Source organism: Crocodylus siamensis, unplaced genomic scaffold, assembly GCF_052110815.1.
Source record: "Crocodylus siamensis isolate JL-2025a unplaced genomic scaffold, ASM5211081v1 HiC_scaffold_210, whole genome shotgun sequence".
NCBI lineage: Eukaryota > Metazoa > Chordata > Crocodylia > Crocodylidae > Crocodylus > Crocodylus siamensis.
This window is the reverse complement of record NW_028324620.1, coordinates 134,069-152,990: the sequence shown is the minus strand read 5'-3', so window position 1 is coordinate 152,990 and position 18,922 is coordinate 134,069. Positions and strand designations below refer to the sequence as shown.

Here is an 18,922-nt window from a genome sequence, read left to right as displayed (position 1 = left end):
TTTGGGCTGGCTCCTGTCCTGCAGCTTAGAGAAACTGTGGGAGGAGAAATTTGGAGAGGAAGGTGTGTGTCTGGGAGGTGAGAGTGTTGCGCACATTACCAATTAGCTCAAATGATGAGTGAGACCTTATGAGGGAGATGAGCCCAAATGCCTCGTTTATTGACTATAATTTTCAAAACAGCGCTCATACAAACACACACACTCACTCACAATCACTTTGCAGATGTTCTAGTTACCAAAGTTTGTGCTCAAATATGATAGGTGGCCAGCCGAGTTAGAATGAGATCAGGAATGGGGGATACAGACTGCTCCAGTGAAGGTCACAGTGTTTCCCCCCACCTCTTACTGCTAAGTCTCTCTCCTTTATAGGGATTACCAAGTTGGTGTTGGGTGATTGGTCCACCTTTCCTGACTCTGTAGCTTCTTTGTCTAAAATCTCAGCACTTTTCCATTTTGACAAGTGGTTAGGCTCACGCATCATTGTCTTCAAGTGTTGCTCTTCAATCACTCTGTTTTATGACATCCTTCCATTATCGCTGGTGTGTGCTGTGTCTGGAGCCTGTAGCTTTGAGATGTTGCAGACCTTGTCTTTAATCTTATCTTTTCTGTTTATTCTTTGCCTGGTACAGTCTGAGTTCTTCAGCTACTTCAACACGATTCACCATTTGGTAACTTCTTTGCTGACATAGAGCTTACTCTACTTTTGCAATTCACTCTTCATTTATTCATCCATGCATCCAAATATATAAGAACACAATAACAAAAGATAACAATACAATAAGTAGACAAGGTTCTTTGGGTGAATCTGATATCTTTTATTAGACCAACTTAAATAGTTGGAAAAAATAGCTAAGCAAGCTTTCGGGTTTAAAATCCTTCGTCAGGCTGAGAAAGTTTCTGCAGTCGGTGTGTGCTCTTCCTGGATGGAGTGAAAAGTAAAGAAGCCAGAGGCTGGGCTGGTCTGCATGCAAGACAGGCAGTCAGGGGAGATGTAAATTGAGGAGCCAGGGGGTGAGAGACAGGCTGGGGGGTGGGGGAGAGAAGGGGGATGAATAGTGGAGAGGTACCGGGGGAGTCAGATGTCAGGCAGGTTATAATGTGTCATAAATCCAGTGTCTATTTTTAGTCCATGATTTTTAGTATCCAGGAGGTTGATGAAGTGGATTTCATAGGCTCCTCTCTGGGAAGTGTTTTATAAGTTTCTTTTGAGGATCAGAACTGAGAGATTGGAGAGAAAGTGGTTTTCTTGTGAGAAACGTGCCCCACAGGTAACCGGGTATTCCTGTCTCTGATCGATTTTGGGTGTGCATTCATTCTGGTGCGCAGTTGTTGTTTGCTCTCTCCTACGTACTTTCCATTGGGGCATTTGGTGCATTGGATGAGATCTATTCCATTTCTGGAGGTGCAGCTGTAAGATCCGGGAATGCTGATGGCTCTCCTGTGGGGTGTAGTAATCGTGGGGGTGGTGGAGATGTGTCGGCAGGTTCTGCTTTTCTTGTCATGGCATGGGCTGGATCCATGTGGTGTGTTCTGGGCCTGAGGAAGTTTGCTTCTGGTGATGCGGTTAGCGAGGTTCGGTGCTTGTTTGAAGGCTAGGATGGCTGGCTTTGGGAAGATCTCTTTAAGAATAGGGTCTTTTTCTGGTATGGGTTGCAGTTGTTTGAGGATTTTTCTCATGGGTTTGAGGGAAGGGTGATATGTCATAACCAGCAGTGTGTGATTTGTGGGGGGGTTTCTTCTGTATTGCAGCAGTTCTTCACGTGGTATCCGAATGGCTCTTTAAAAAGTGCGGTCTCTCTCTCTGCAGGAGTCTCCTTGTTGGGTGAAAGTCTTTTGTAAATTAGATTGGTGAGGTGGCAATCCCGGGTGTTGTCCTCAGTGCAAATCTGGGGGTATCTGAGGGCTTGGCTGTATATCACAGCTCCTGTGGTGTTTCTAGGGTGATTGCCGGTTCTCTGCAGATATGTATGTTGGTCTGTGGGTTTCTTGTATAATGAGGTCTGTATTTTGCCATTATTGATGCTGATCATTGTGTCTGAAAAGGAGATGTTGGAGCTGGAGTACTCAAGAGATAGTGAGATGGAGGGATGGGGATTGCTGAATTTCGGATGGAACTCAATCAGAGATTGCAGGCTTTCAGTCCAAATGATGAAGATGTCATCCATATATCTGAAGTATAGCAAAGGTTTGATGGTGCAGTCCTTGAGGAATTCTTCTTCCAGGTGGCTCATAAAAAAGTTGGCATCCTGTGGGGCCATTTTGGTGCCCATAGCTGTGCCCATGATCTGGAGGAAGTGTTGGTTATTAGAAGTGAAATTGTTATGTGTGAGGATGAAGAGTATAAGGTCAGTAATATCCATGGGTCTTTACTCTGAGTTGTAATCTTGCTTTTGTAGATATGTAAGGCAGGCTTGGATGCCATCTTGGTGTGGGGTGTTTATATATAGGCTGGTAATGTCCCTGGTAGCTAGGAGAGTGTTGCTGGAACAACCTGCAATCGCTGTAAAGATGCAATAACAAACTTAATTCAGAATAGCAACTTAAAATCAATACATTAAAACATAAAAGAAAATGACTGCTATATTCATGCTAAACATTATTAATTTATGCTAAAGCTCAATTAAAACTTCGGGAGATCGAGTCCAGCCCCCTGCCCAAAGGGCAGGAAGTCAGCTGGGGTCATAGGATCCCAGCAAGATAAGCATCCAATTTGCTCTTGAAGGTGTTCAATGTAGGTGCTTGAACCACCTCTGCTGGCAGACTGTTCCAGACCTTGGGGGCTTGGACAGTAAAGAAATTCTTCCTTATGTCCAGCCTGAAACGGTCTTGCAGGAGTTTGTGACCGTTCGACCTCATCATCCCTTGGGCTCTGGTGAACAGACGTTCCCCCAGATCCTGGTGGTCACCCCTGATAAACTTATAGGTGGCCATCAGATCACCCCTGAGCCTGTGCTTTTCCAGGCTAAAGAGTCCCATGGCTCTCAGCCTGTCATCGTAAGATCTGTTTTCCTGACCTCTGATCATGCGTGTGGCTCTCCTCTGGACTCTCTCAAGCTTCTCCACATCCTTTTTGAATTGTGGAGCCCAAAACTGGACGCAGTACTCCAGCTGCGGCCTCACCAAGGCCGAGTACAAGGGGAGAATGACGTCCCGGGATTTGCTCGAGAAGCATCTATGGATGCACGCCAGCACTTTGGTTGCTTTGCTAGCTGCAGCATCGCATTGCAGGCTCATGTTCATCTTGTGGTCAATGATGACCCCCAAGTCTTTTTCTTCTGTAGTGCTAACCAATGTAGCACTGCTGAGCCTATAAGGATGCTGCAGGTTTTTCCTCCCAAGGTGGAGAACCTTGCATTTTTCGGTGTTAAACACCATCAGGTTTTCGTCCGCCCATTTGCTGAGCTTGTCCAGGTCAGCCTGGATCACCCGCCTATCTTCTGGCGTGGATGCTTTGCCCCAAAGTTTGGTGTCATCGGCGAACTTGGCCAGTCCACTCCTGACTGCAATGTCCACATCATAAATGAAGATGTTGAACAGGATGGGTCCCAGGACAGAGCCTTGAGGGACCCCACTGGTCACAGGGCACCACGATGAGTGACTGCCATCAATCACAACTCTCTGGGTCCGACCACGAAGCCAATTTCCCAGCCAGCGGATCGTGGTGGAGCCAAGGCCACAACTGGGCAGTTTGGCCAAGAGGTGATCATGGGATACCAGATCAAAAGCTTTTTTGAAGTCAAGATATATGACATCAATCTATCCTCCCTCATCCAGGTGATAGGTCACCTGGTCATAGAAGGAAATGAGATTGGTCAAACAAGACCTACCCGCAACAAACCCATGCTGGCTGTCCTTTAGAATGTTAGCCTGGGCCAGTCCCTCAAGGATGGCCTCCTTAATAAACTTTTCTAAGATCTTCCCCAGGATAGAAGTCAGGCTAATGGGCCTGTAGTTAGCCGGATCCACTCTCCTCCCTTTCTTGAAGATCGGCACCACATTGGCCTTCTTCCAGTCTTCGGGCACTACACCAGAGTGCCAGGAGTTTTCAAAGATCCGTGCCAGGGGCTGGGCTATGACGCTCGCCAGCTCCTTGAGTACCCTGGGGTGCAGATTGTCAGGGCCAGCTGAAAATATTATTAAAATAAAACAAATGCAAATTAGTTTAAAAACAAATAAACCAATGCTGGTGCAACAAGAGGTGTCTCCTCTCCATATCTGGGGCTCCAGGGTTTCATAGATTTCATAGATGTTAGCACTAGAAGGGACCTTGAAGATCATCAAGGGCAGCCCCCTGCCCCAGGGGCAGGAAGTCAGCTAGGGTCAAAGGACCCCAGCAAGATAAGCATCCAAGTGTTTCTTGAATAAGTCCAGAGTAGGTGCCTGCACCACATCCGGAGGGAGTCTATTCCAGGTCTTGGGGGCTCAGTAAAGAGATTTTTTCTTATGTCCAGCCTAAAATGGTCTTGTAGGAGGTCTTATGACTGTTGGTCCTTGTTTTTCCTTGGGGTGCTCAGGTGAACAGACGTTCTCCCAGATCCTGATGAACCCCCCTTTTGTACTTACAGGTAGCCACCAATTCCCCACTCAGCCTGCACTTTTCCTGACTGAAGAGTCCCCTGGCTCTCAGCCCTCTTCATAGGGCCTATTCTCTTGCCCTCTGATCATGTGCATGGCTCTCCTCTGGACTTTCTCAAGCTTTTCGACATCCTTCTTGAATTGCAGAGCCCAGAACTGGATGCAGTACTCAAGCTGCAGCCTCACCAAGGCCAAGTACAGCGGGAGAATGATGAGAAGCATCTATGGATGCAAGCCAGGGTTTTGTCTGCTTTACCACTGTGACATCACAGCGGTGGCTCATGTTCAATCATGACCTCCAAGTCTCTTTCAGCAGTGATGCTAGCAAGTGTAGCACTGCTGAGGCTATAAGTATGCTGCTGGGTTTGTTTTTTTCCTCGAGGTGGAGTACCTTGCATTTATCAGCACTGAACATCTCATGTCTATCAAATCATCAGGTTTGTGTCCGCCCACTTACTAAGTTTATCCAAGTCAGCCTGGATCACTAGCCTGTCTTCAGGTGTGGATGCTATGCCCCAAAGTTTAGTGTCATTGAAAAGCTTAGCCAGTGCACTTCTGACATGAATGTCCACATAGTTGATAAAGGTGTTGAAGAGAACTGGTCCAAGGACAGAGCCTGGGGGGATGCCACTGGTCACAGAGCACCATAATGACTTGCTGCCATCTACCACTACTGTCTGGGTCCGACCTTGGTGCCAATTTCCCAGCCATCAGACTGTGGTGTTGCTGAGGTCACAGTTGGCCAATTTTTTTTTTTTTTTTTTTTTACCATGAGTAGGTCATGGGACACCAGATCAAAGGCTTTTTTTAAAGTCCAGGTATATGACATCAATCTCTTCTCCCTTGTTCAGATGACAAGTCACCTGGAAATAGAAGAAGAGATTCATCAAACAAGACCTACCCATGACAAACGCGTCTATAACTTTGTCATTTCTGGCCAGATTTAGATAACACTTACAGAAATGTGAGCCCCTTCTGCTCATATCAAGCATGCCAAGTTTCAAGAAGACAGGTGCAGGGGGTTTGGAGGGCCTGCACCCAAAATTCTTGAGAGCCAAAATTGTGTCACATGTATGTGTTAAGCCACAGCAGGGTCAAAACTACAGGGATGCTATGCACTGATAAGGACACAGGGCCTGCTGTGTTTCAAGGGGATAGGTGCAGGGGGTTCAGAGAAACTGCACCCCAAAAAAGTGAAAGCTCTCGTGTGTGTTAATTCACAGTGGTGTGAAAACTGCAGGGGTGGAAGCCCCTGGTGAGGACACAAAGCCTGCCAAGTTTCAAGGAGATAGGTGCAGGGGTTTGGGGGGAACTACCCCTTAAGCTGCTGACAGGCAAAACTTATGACATAGATGACCCTGTGTGTGTTAAGGTGTAGCAGGTTGAAAACTACAGGTGTGGTGGCTGCTGATCAGGCCATGAAGCCCGCCAGCTGTCAAGGAGATGAGCCAGACTCCCCCTGCACCTCTGGGGCCCTGCACCTCTGGCTGGTGACAGGCAAAACTCATGACATGGGTGATACTATGTGTGTTAAGGCACAGCAGGGTGAAAGCTGCAGGCCTGCTAGCTACTGCTGAGGCCATGAAGCCAACCAGCTGTCGAGGAGGTCGGTGCAGGGGGGTTCTGGGGCCCTGCACCTCTAGCTGCTGACAGACAAAACTCGTGACATGGGTGCTTGTGCAACTGCCTGTCTGTCTTGGGGCATTTGATTGTCTGTATTGATTATTTCCTCTCCTTAGCCTGGTTTTGTAAGTGTTAATCCATGCTCATTAAGTCATTATGTAGTAGCTAGGTACTGTATATTGAGCTGGTCCCTGAGTGAATCATGACTAATTAGTACCTGGTAACACAGTAGCTTAGCAGCCAGGCCGCAGTAGTCCCCCTGCCTCGCATCCCCAACCTGTGTCCCAAGACAGACACAGTTGCACAGGCACCCATGTCATGAGCATTTGCTGTTAGCAGCTAGAGGCGCAGTTTCCCTGAAACCCCTGCACCGATATTGTTGAAACTTGCCAGGCTTTGTAGCCTTAAAAAAGGAATAGCATTAATGCACTTTTGACCCTACTGTGTCTTAACACAAACACATGACACAAGATTTGCTTTCAGGAATTTGGGGTGCAGTTTCTCTGAACCCTCTGCACTTATCTCGGGATTGGGTTCGTTGCCCGGTGTGCGTCGCGCCAAATAAACACACTGGGGGAGAAGCAGACAGTTTATTTGAGGTCAAGTAAAAGGCACAGGGAGACTGTATTGTCTCAAATCCTGCACTCCTAACCCTGCAACAGCGAGAACTTTATACCCCGGTCAGTTTCACTGTCAGTGATTTTTTTTTTTTTTTTTTCCCACCCGCTAGCCCCCCTTTTTCTCCCCTTTCCCTCCTCCTCTCTCTCTCCGAGCGGTGCCCTTGCATTCCACAGATAACAGTTTTAGCTCGCCTGCTTTCCAGAAGGACAGGAGATTTGCAGGCGCCAGAGAAAGGGTTGCAAAGGTTGGGCAAGGGGGGGCTTTGGCTCATCTGAGCCTGGAGCAGAAGGATTTCCTTGACACTCGTGGTCTTCCATCCCTCTGAGTTACCCAGGGTTATGCCCAGTGACACCAACAACATGGCACATTTTGTTGCCTCAGCAGGGGCTAGCACCCCTGCAGTTTTGACCCTGCTGTGGCTTAACACATACACGTGACATGTTTGGCTCTCAAGGATTTGGGGTGCAGTTTCTCTGAACCCCCTCCATCTATCTTCTTGAAAATTGGCATGCATCATGCCCACAGAAAGCACTAGAATTTCTGTAAGGGTCATCAAAATCTGGCCAGAAATGGCAAAGTTATAGCCTGTGTTGACCTTCTCCATTATATCATATGGGTGAAATGTCAAAATGGCAAATCGTTTCAATAGAATGAAATGGAACAGCCATGTTGACTCGAAACAAAAGTTGAAATGAAACACACTGTTCTCTCAAAATGTCAAAACACTGGTCAAAATGGAACGCTTCCATTTCACACAGCCCTACTAAGCACAGACAGCAGGTGATGGACCCTCCCGTCCCACCTCTATGCAACTCCCACTCCCGGCCCTGGGGCCCTGATTGCCTTCTTGCTGAAGGGACCTGTCTTCACCCCAGTAGACTGGAGCTTCCTGGTGTACAGCTGTCTGATGTCGGGGGGAGGGGTTGCCCCGTGGGCTGCAGAGGAGCAGAGTCAAGTTTTCGCTTGCTGGGAGCAGGCAGTCACAGTGGTGTGTACTTAGGGTTTGGCCAGATGACAGAGTCCTGGGAGGCCTACGGGCAGGCAGTGCTAGCTGTGCCTAATGCCTCCAGGCTGCTGGCAAACCCAAGTCCTGTGGGGTTTCTGGAAGGATCCTGTGTGGCAGGTGCAGTAGGGGGCGCTCCTGCGTTGAGCTGCCCACCTCCCTGCGCCCCACCACCTTCCAGACTCCAAATGCCTCCCTAGGGCAGCCTTATGCTCGGCCGACCCCTCTCCCGGATCACACTTGCTAGTCTGAGGGTAATGTCATCGCCACCACCCCAAGAAAGGACTGACTTGGCCCTGTGTCCTCGGGGAAACACAGGCCTAATAGTCCGACGGGTACTCGACCCGGTACAGGCATTTGGGGCACTTCCCCAAGTCAAGGGGGCAAAAAGTAAAGTCTCCCTTAGTCCGCAGACCTAAGGGGTCTCTTAGGCATAATTTAGACCCACCCCTCAATAAGTCTCCCACACCAGTCAAAAAGGAGAACTTTATTGATTACAGGGGGTAGGGGAAACTAGGGTCCAGGATTGAGCAATATCCTAGGAATCCTAGAGAGCAAACAGTGTGGCTGAGGTAGCCTTTTGATTATGCATCTGTGTTACTGCCAGCTAAATATCTAATCCGATTGAGTAGCTTACTCACAAGCATCTTCCAGAGTTCTCCAGTTTCCTCTCTGGAGTTGTGGGGTGAGAGAGAGAGCTAGGTCCCGATGGTAAGGCTCCTGCTTTGCTGCTGCTTCACCTCATGGCTGAAGAGAGAGAACCTCCTCCCCCTCCCAACCTATATAGCCCCTGTGACCTCATTCATCTGGGCCAGTGGAGGTCAGCCCCAGTTGGCTGTCAGCCAACCAATTTGAAATACATCACCTGTTACCAGGCAGATTCCAGCTCCCCAGGTAGATGCCCCCCACCCAGGTGGCTGATGCCAGTCAGGTAGGCAGAGGGAGCAGGTTTCCCCCCTCCCTCAGGAATGCAGCCAGCTCAGGTTACCTAAAGAGACACGCTGAGGTGTGAATCCTCCGTGCTGGCCCATCTAATCACAGAGTCACAGGGCAGAGATTTTGGGGAGAAACAAGGTGGCTTTCTGCCACATCCTGTCCATGGAGATCATCCCACATCCTGTCCATGGAGATATGGAGGTGCTGGAGATGCAAGACCCCCTCCAGCTGCAGCTGGGCCCTGCCTGTGGGAGGGGTGGCCTGGGCCTGCTCTCAGGTGCCAGGCTTGGCTGGTGGTGAGCACATCCCTGCTTCCTGCTGTTTTACCTGGTGACAGGTTTGGGCTCTTCCCTCATTGTCATCTGGGTGCAAGGGTGGTGCTGTGTGGGGATAGAGCTATCGCTGCCCTGCAGGTGCCCAAGGCCTGGGGCATGAGAAGGAGCTGTGGCCCGGGGATGCACCAGGCTGGAAGAAGCTGCAGAGCAGTGTCTGTGCAGGGAACTGTCCTCATCTAGGCTTTCCCATGGGAATGATCCCTGCAGAGGTTTTCACCTGACAGAGTCAATTCAGCTCAGTAAGAAGATGAGCTTCCAAGATACCAAAGTGATTTTGGACCCCCTAGTTCCATAACAACCTTTGGGATCAATGTGGCAAGCATTTCCGAGGGGGGTTTATCATGTCTGATGAAATATAAAGAAGCAGGAAGGAAGGCCCTGGGTGACTGGTAAGGATGTGAGAACCCAGGAGGATTCGGGGACGTGGACATCTTTTTCTTCTCTGGTGGCCATAAAGATGAGTGCTATGGGAGTCGAAGGGAGTTAGGAATCCTCCCACTGCAGGAGAAACTGGAGCAGGAGAGCAGAGCCTGGGTATTTCCCATCAAGCCTTTTGGAAATGCTTTGCTGAATAAAATTGCAGGAGAGTGTGTGTTGAATCCAGGAGTATTTTGCTGATGGCCCTTTGGGCAGGCAGGGCTGGGCATTGCACAAGTGCCCAAAGGAGTGAGGGTCCCCACTGCCACGGCTATTCATGCTGAGGAGACCCCAAAATGCTTTATGATGAAACCTCCTTGGGACTTATGCTGGTTGCTAACATCTATCTGTCAAATGCCCAGCGAAGCTCTCAGGCTCTTGGAAATTTATAGTCCAAAGCTGAAAAAAACCTCAGATGGCCACGGCTGATCCTGTTGGATTTTCTCTCCATGTGTGTGAGGCTTTAAGGTGGAAATGTCCTTGTGTGAGCTTTTTTTAACATTGCTACATTAAGAAGAACAGGCTTCCTCTTTTTTTGGTGCAGCTCCTGCTTTGCTCTGTGTCACTGTGTCTCTGGCACAGTAATAACGTGGCGGTGTCTGCGGCTGTCAGGGAGCACAGCTGCACAAGAACTGATTCTTGGAGTTGTCCTTGGAAATAGTGATGCAACTCTGGAGGAATGGGGTGTAGTCTGCAGTACCCCTGTAGCTAATGTGCCCCATCCATTCCAGCGCTTTCCCAGGAGGCTGCTGGATCCAGCTCCACTCGTACCCACTGCTGATGGAGTCACCTGTGACTGTGCAGGTCAGGGTGAGGGTCTCTGCAGGTTTCACCACCCCTGGGCCAGACTCAACCAGCTGCACAGCAGAGAGGGCACCAAAAGGAAAGAGAAAAAAGGTAAAGAAGAAGGTCTGGGGAGGAAGGCCACATAGCTCTGGCTTAACATCAGCTTTCCCCACAACCTATGTGGGAGAGAAGAGAGAAAAAAGAAAAGTAGGAATAAGGAGCTCATTGCTGTTTCTCTATAACAAGGGGGACTCCCAGAAGACAGGAGGGGGCTGGGCATGGACTGAGGCTCCACAGCACAGAGGCTGTATTAAACCAGAAGTCCCAGTGCAGGGATTTGCATGCGACTCCCAGGAGGATATGAGCAGCCCTGGGCTGGGAGTGCTCAGCACAGGCCCTCCTCTCTCTGCACAGGGCTCTGAGTCTGTGGCCCAGAGCGAGATATTGGATTGCCACAGAAAGAGGGGAGGGGCTGGCCCTGGGCCTTGTCGCTGTGTCTAGGCTGTGAGTAGGGGCCCTGGGCTCTGTCCTGTCCTCTTTTCCACTCTCCTGGTTAAAGGGTATTAATTTTTCTGGGGCCCTTGGATATCAGTCTTGGTCCCTCTAGGCCTTCTCTCCTCAGCTGATATATGACATTCCTATCTGCCTGATGGACAGGAGATGATGGCACCCAGTGGTGATGGGGCCAGGACCCAGTGGATCATGTTGGGTGCTGGTGTGCCAGTAACCTGAGTTGAGATATGGGTGCTAGAGTCTGTAGGGACCTGGACACCAGAAAAGTCTCCTGAGGTGCTAGAGCTACCTGGGGGAGCCTGAGGAACTTGTAGCTGAGGTCCCCCTCCAATACTGAGTTTTTTGCCAGGGATTCAGATCCCTATGGGCTGCACAGGCCCCTGAGAACTGCTGAGACCCCCACCTTCCCCTGCTCCTGCCCTGCCCTGGGGGACACCAGCTCCCCTTGCTCCTGCCCCCTGCATGTCCCTGCCTGCTGCCAGCTCAGGGGTCCCTGGAGGGCTGCGCTGGGCTGGGAGTGAAAGGGTGGTGTCCCTGTCCAGATCCTGCTTCACTCTGTGATTCTCCAGCACTGGGCTTTTCTCCCAGGCATCCCTGACCAGAGCATTGTCCGGCCCAAAGCGTGGTTTGGCTCTTCCATGGTGTCAGCTCAGAGTATGCCCATCCCCCCAGCAAGTGTACTAAGGACAGTGGCTTGAATAAGGAACTCTTTTTGGGCTGGGATTAGAAATGGAAATCCTTCTTGGCCACCTCACTCTATGACTCTGTGGCACCAGTTGACTCCCCCGGACATACCTGACCAGAGTCTTGTTTGGCCCAGAGCACAGTTTCTTCATACCATGATGCTAACTGTAGTCCCCCATGCTTACTGCACTAAGTATAAGGGCTTGAATAAGGAACTACTTTTGGGCTGGAATTAGGAATAGAAATCCTTCTTGGACCACCCCATGCCATTCCTCTGTGACACTGGGGGACTCTTCTGGACACATTTGACCATGCTTTTGTCTGGTCCAAAGAATGCTTTGGCCATGCTGGACACCAATTTACTTGCCATCCACATGTGCTATTTACATTGCTACCAAACAAGAGCTGCCTGTCAGCTGGGTTCATGGGGCAAAACCGTCGTGGAAACATCCCAAAACATGTCTCCACTACCAAAGAGCCTTCTGAAGAAATCTGGGCATGTCCCTGCTCAATGCAATGCTAGCTTTTTGAGTGTAAGCTTGCCAGCTGACACCCAACCTTTCAAACCTTTTTGTTGCTGTTCCACCAGGCACTGGATGGCAGGACGAATGGTTGCATGCAAATATAGGGCACCAGTGACAGACCTCTGCTACAAAGCATGTTATTTAGCATGTGTCAGAGCAGACTTGATTAATCGAGTCTGCTGCCAGTCTGTTGAAGTGTGCTAATTAGCAAGCTCCAGCAGCCTCTGTTTCATGTGTATTCACTGTGCCCATGTTTCAAAATGGCAGCAGCAGCGCTTTAATTAAAGATCTTCGAACCAGCTTTGTTAAAGCACCCCCACCACTGTTTTGAAGTGTGGGATGCTGAATACATGTGACAGTGTGGGTGCTGTAATTAGAGTGGCTCTCTCAGCTGTCCTGCTCAAAACACCCTTCTCCTCACCCCAGAGCATGTGTATAGAGGCCCCTAGGGATTTTTCAACAGCATTTCACATTTACGTCCAACCGCCACCCAGAAGCTTGGTAAAATAACTTAAAGCTGGATGTAGCAATTTATAGGAACCTGCTCGCTCACTAGTAAATGTTAAATTAAAACAATTTTATTACAAGGCAAAAGGGGAACAGTTGTATTCTCCCCAAGAAAGACCCTTAAGTATTCAACTTTAACTGTAGCTCAAAATGGATCACAGTCACAGTCAGTGGCAAACCAACCTGGGGAGCTCCCTCCTAGCCAAGTCACTTTGGAAGGGAGTTTCAACTCACGACTGCCATCCAGGGACTCTACTGCTTGCGGTCCAAAAGAAATTCCTTATTTGAGCCAGTATACTTAGTGCAGTGGGCGTGGCATGAAGAAACCGCACTCTGGGTCAGGCAAGACTTGTCAGGGGTGTCTAGGAGAGTCCCCCAGTGCCACAGAGGCATGGTGTGGGGTGCCTCAAAAAGGCTTTGCAAGGATAATCTCAGGCCAAAATCCAGTTCCTTATTCAAGCCAATATATTTAGTACTAGCAAATTTCCCATCAAGAATGACAGAGGGTGAGGAGGAGGGCATGGGTATGGGGCCCCGCGACTGGCCCACATCCCACCTTCCCCCACCCCACTCTACCTGCACCACTCTCCCACCACTTCATTTCTGCCACCCCCATCCCCACCACCGCTTCGGGTCCAACCGCACTCCCCTCCTCCCTCCCACCACTTCAGTCTGGTCCCACTCCCACCCCCTCGTTGCCGCTTCAGATCCAACCCTGCTCCCCTCCTTCCCCCAACAGCCACTTTTGGTCTGCCTGGCCCACGTCTGCCTGCCTGCCTGCCTTCCTCTCCCACACTTCCTGCCCCGCCCCCACCATCTCCCTGTCCCTGCCCATTGTCTGGGGGACATCCAGGATGAGTGGCCACCGTGATACCCCATTGGTCCTGAGGCAGGGGGCAGCCTGGCTGATCAGATGGCTGGTGCACATTTCCCACCACGAAAATTCCCCAGTAGTGGTGCAAACTTGTGCCCATGCAGAATGTGCCACCCAGCCCTTTACCACTTGCCCTCTTGGGGACACATACGCGGTTTCATAGATTTCATAGAGTTTAGGGCTGGCAGGGACCTCGGAAGTTCATTGAGTCCAGCCCCCTGCCCGAGGGGCAGGAAGTCAGCTGGGTTCATAGGATCCCAGCAAGATAAGCATCCAATTTACTCTTGAAGGTGTTCAATGTAGGTGCTTGAACCACCTCCGCTGGCAGACTGTTCCAGACCTTGGGGGTTGGACAGTAAAGAAAGTCTTCCTGATGTCCAGCCTGAAACGGTCTTGCAGCAGTTTATAACCATTTGATCTTGTCATCCCTTAGGGTGCTTTGGTGAGCAATCAATCCCCCAGATCCTGGTGAACATACCTGATAGACTTATAGGTGGGCATCAGATTGCCCCTGAGCCTGCACTTTTCCAGGCTGAAGATTCCTATAGCTCTCAGCCTCTCATCATAAGGTCTGTTTTCTTGACCTCTGATCACGTGCGTGGCTCTCCTCTGGACCCTCCCAAGCTTCTCCACATCCTTTTTGAATTGAGGAGCCCAAAACTGGACACAGTACTCCAGCTGCGGCCTCACCAAGGCCGAGTACAATGGGAGAATGATGTCCCGGGATTTGCTTGAGAAGCATCTATGGAAGCAAGTCAGCATTTGGGTCACTTTACTAGCCTCAGCATCACATTGAAGGCTCACGTTCATCTTGTGGTCAATCGTGACCACCAAGTCCCTCTCATACATAGTGCTAGCTAGCATAGCACTGCTGAGCCTATAAGCAAGCTGCAGGTGGAGAACCTTGCATTTTTTGGTGTTAAACACATTCAGGTTCTTGTCCACCCATTTCCTGAGCCTGTCAAAGTCAATCTGGATCACCCTCTTCTCCTCAGGTGTGGATGCTTTACCCAGAGTTTGATGTCATTGGCAAACTTGGCCAGTCCGCTTCTGACTCCAATGTCTGCACCATTAATGAAGATGTTGAACAATATATGAGCAAGGACAGAGCCCTGTGGGACCCCACTCATCACAGGACACCATGACAATTGACTTCCATCAACCACCACCCTCTGGGTCCGACCATGGAGCCAGTTTCCCAGCCAGCGGATTGTGGTTGATCCGAGGTTGCAGTTGGTCAGTTTTGCTTAGACATGATCATGGGATCACAGATCAAAGGCTTTTTTGAAGTCAAGATACATGACGTCAATCACCTCTCCCTTGTCCAGGTGATAGGTCACCTGGGTGTAAAAGGAAATGAGACTGTTCAAACAAGACGTACCCACAAAAATCCCATTCTGGCTATTCCTTAGGATGTTGCTGTCGGCCAGTCCATCAGGAATGGTCTCTTTAATTACCTTTCCTAAGACCTTCCCCAGGATAGAGGTCAGGCTGATTGTCTGATGGTAGTTTGCTGGATGCACTTTTCTCCCTTTCTTGAAGATAGGCACCACACTGGCTGCCTTCCAGTCTTCAGGCACTTCACCAGAGCAGCAGCTCAGATTCGTACAGCCATGCAGATTCCTTTTACTTCAACTGTCCTTGGACTAACCAATAGCAGGACAAACCTTGCATTCTTTTTTATAAGGTTAATTTTAACTACGCCACAGGGATTTACTACTTCAAGGCTAAGCTAAATTTACTAGGCCTTACTTTATACAAGGCCTTACTACATCTTAAACTTTAATTAGTCTCTGATCAGAGATGTCCAGGATAGTAACCTGCTGTCACAGAGGTGTGGTCTTTGGTGGCCCAAGAAGAATTTCTGAGTATAATCCCAGCCCCAAATCCAGTTCCTTATTCGGGTCCAGATACTGAGCACAGTGGCTGGGGGTTGGTGACAGTTGGCAACCTGGGGCAGTTAAACTGTGTTTTGGGCCAGGCAAGGCTCTGTTCAGAGATGTCTAGGAGAGTCCACTGGTGCCACAGAGATGCTTTCTGGGGTGTCCAGGAAGGATTCCTGGGTATAATTCCAGCCCAAAATCCAGCTCTATATTCAGGACTATACTTTTAGCACAGTGGCTGGGGTGCTGTCTACTGGCAGCCTGGCATGGCCAGACCACACTTTGGGCTCAGCAGGTGTTTGGTGACAGATGTCCAGGACAGTCCCGCGGGGGCACAGAAGTATTCTTGTGGGTGGCCCAAGCAGAATTTCTAGCTATTATCCTAGCCCCAAAGCCAACTTCTTATATAATCATTGTATTTAGTATAGTGGGCATGGGGGCTGTTAGTTGGCAGCTGGGCATGGTCAAACAGTGCTTTAGGCTGGGGCAGAGCTGTGGTCAGGGTTCTTTGGGACAGTCCCCCAGTGGCATCACCATGAAATTTGGGGTGGCCCAAGAAGTATTTTGCCCCATAATCCCATCCTAATCTGACTTTCATTTAGGGCTGTCTACAGGATGTAGGATTTTACTTTGCATATTAAATAGTACATATGCATAGCTAATGAAATTCTCTCTCTTTAGGATGTGAAATTCATTAATAACAAGTTTTTATTGGGTCTAGATTAGCTTTGAGACAAGAAACAGGAATAAGGAATAAGAAACTGGGAATAAGCAAGCAACTTCAGCCTCATCCAGCCTTTGTTCTCTGGAACGTTATAGGTCCAAATACAGCAAGCCCTCAGTGGCCAAGGCTGATTCTGTATGTTTTTCCCTCCATGTGTGCGGGGTTTCTAGGTGGAAACTTCCCTGCCCGAGTTGGAATTCTGCTTCCTTAGGAAGAACAGGCTTCCCCTTTTTTGTACAGCTGCTGCTCTGCTCTGTGTCACTGTGTCCCTCTGTCCTTGGCACAATAGTACATGGCCGTGTCTGTGGCTGTCAAGGAGCGCAGCTGTAGGGAGAACAGGTTCTTGGAAGTGTCCCTGGAAATGGTGATGCGGCTCTGGAGGAATAAGTTGTAGTTTGTGTAACCAGTGTAGCTAATGTACCCCATCCATTCCAGCCCTTTCCCAGGAGGCTGCCAGATCCAGTGCCACCAAGAACCACTGGTGATGGGGGAACCCGTGACAGTGCAGGTCAAGGTGAGGGTCTCTGCAGGCTTCACCACCCCTGGGCCAGACTCAACCAGCTGCACAGCAGAGAGCACACCTAAAAGAAAAAGAAAGTAGGTAAAAAATAAGGTCCAGGGAAACACCCCAAAGCCCTGGATTCCCCTGAACCTTCCTCATAACCTACATGGGGGAGTAGAGAGAAGGAACAGGAATAGGAATAAGGAATTCATTGCTGCTGCCCTATAACAAGGGAGGCTCAATAGGCAGCAAGGGGCTGGGTACAGACTGAGGATCCTGGATACAGGAACTCTGTTTAACCAGTAGCCCTGGCCAGGGATTTGCATGCTGCTCCCAGGAGGGTATTAGCTCCAGGTTGGGAGCGCTCAGCACAGGGCCCTGCTCTCAATGCATGGGGCTCAGTCTCTGGCACAGAGGGAGATACTGGAAGTTTGGGGCCTGAATCTCTCAGGGCCCTGTGAATCTCAGCCTTGGTCCCTCCTGGCCGCCTCTTCTCAGTGGGGATGAGATGCCTGCCTCTGCCTAAGGGACAGGAGGTGCTGGTGCCCTGGGGTGGTGGGGTCACATCAAGCCCAGGGAGTTGTGTTGGGTGCCCAGCTGCCAGTGCCCTGGGCTGGAATTGGGGGGCAGGTGTCCATAGATGACTGCTCCGGACACCTGGGAATTTCCTGAGGAACCACAGCCAGCTCTGGAGGCCTGAGGGTTTTGGTCCTGAGTCCCCAGTGCTGGGGATTCCCCTGGGAGTCCAATACAATGGTTCTGCATGAGATCCTGCTGAGACCCCTGCCGTGCAGCAGATCTAGCCCTGCCTGTGGATCCATTTGTGCAGCAGGAGATCTAGCCCTGCCTGTGCCTGCTCTGGGTAGCTGTGACAGCTTGTTCCACAAGAGCTGAGGGAGTCATAGTCCTGAAATATCAAAATCTAAGTTGGATACAGCAATTTTTGTGTGAAAAGAGAATCCTGGGGTGTGAGAGTTAAATGTAGTGCATTCATTTATTTTCTGGAGACCTGGGTCAAAAGCTAATAAACATTTGGTATTAAACTGGGCAAATGATGGAAAGAGGGGAAAATGCAGCATACAAATTCTTCCTGTCCTCACATTCACAGTTAATCTTTTGTAGTTCATTCTTTATATGCCTCTGTGTCAGTGGTGCTCAGCATTTTTGGCCTCTAGGCTGGATGGACAGTGCAGTGGATCTGATTCTTTGCCCAGGGCAGGGGAAGTGGGCCCCATCCAGCTGCGTAGCACAGGACAGTGGGCAACCTGGCTCCAATCCTGCCATGTAAGGGAGAGGGTCTTGGCCCAGCCCCAGCCTGCACCTCCAAGTGGTGGGGAGGGAGCACGGCTGATCCAGCTACTTTTTTTTTCTTCCAAAAATATTTATTTCTAGATATATAGAAATATATATCTGGTGGAGAGGGGCCTGTCACAGACTGTTACAGGATTAGCCCCTCTGAGAAGGGCAGTGGGTGGGGGTATGGATATATAGAGATGGGTGCGTGGTCACATGATGTGAACTATGTAATGGGTTTCTAGTGTGCTTTGAGCTGCCAAGTGAGCAACAAGAGCCACTTGGCAGTATGTTGGAGATGGAGATTATATATCTATATCTATATTGATATGTAGATATCTATATGACTGTGTATCTGTATCTGTATATCTCCACCTCCAACACTGCTAAGTGGCCTTTGTGGTTCACCTGGCAGCTCAAAGCACACTACAAACCCATTACACAGTTCACATTGCGCAACCACGTACCTATTCCTATACCCCGAAATCAGAGCATGTGGGTGTGCACATTTCTGGTCTCTGGGATAGGAGAAAGGCCAGGACTGTGTTGGGGATATATCCACCCCAGTTGTTATCACTTAGACCCAACCTGTGGCATTTCTTCCTGCAGCAATGAGGGCTGCAGGGCACGAGCACTTTCTGCAGCTCCAGCACAGCTGGCATCTCATCACCACCCGCAGACCCCCGAGCTGGGGAAGGAGCCCAACCTCTGGAAAACTAAATCCCTCGGGCTCTTGGGAGAACCCCACTGGCCCAGGGTTTTTAACCGTTTGGAGCCCAGTCTTGCAGAGCTGCACAGAGCCCCAGCCCCTGGTGTCTAGAGACCCCCTGCAGTGGCTCAGCTGCCCCAGGCCCCTTTCCTTCTGCTTTCCCCAGTACCAAAGTCTCCCTCGAGTGCTGAGTGATGGGACATCTCCCAGAGCAGCGCCCAGGGATGAGGACCCCATCCTGTCTTGTCTGTGTGTGCAGGAAGCAGGAGGTTGGCACTAGGCCCTGGCCTAGCAGGGACCCCCTGCTCCCCTTCCAATTTATCTCTGGAATGGACTTTCTGATGCTTGGCATGGAGATATGGCCCATGGGCTTGGTCATGTCAGAGCAGGGGATAGCAGGGTGGGGAGCCCTG

General features: G+C 50.0%; 1 pseudogene; it reads right to left on the bottom strand.

The window, feature by feature from the left end:
* Nucleotides 1-1,139: 1,139 nt before the first annotated feature.
* The window catches only part of LOC149851782 (uncharacterized), a 45,890-nt pseudogene continuing 28,107 nt past the window's right edge, over nt 1,140-18,922 (bottom strand).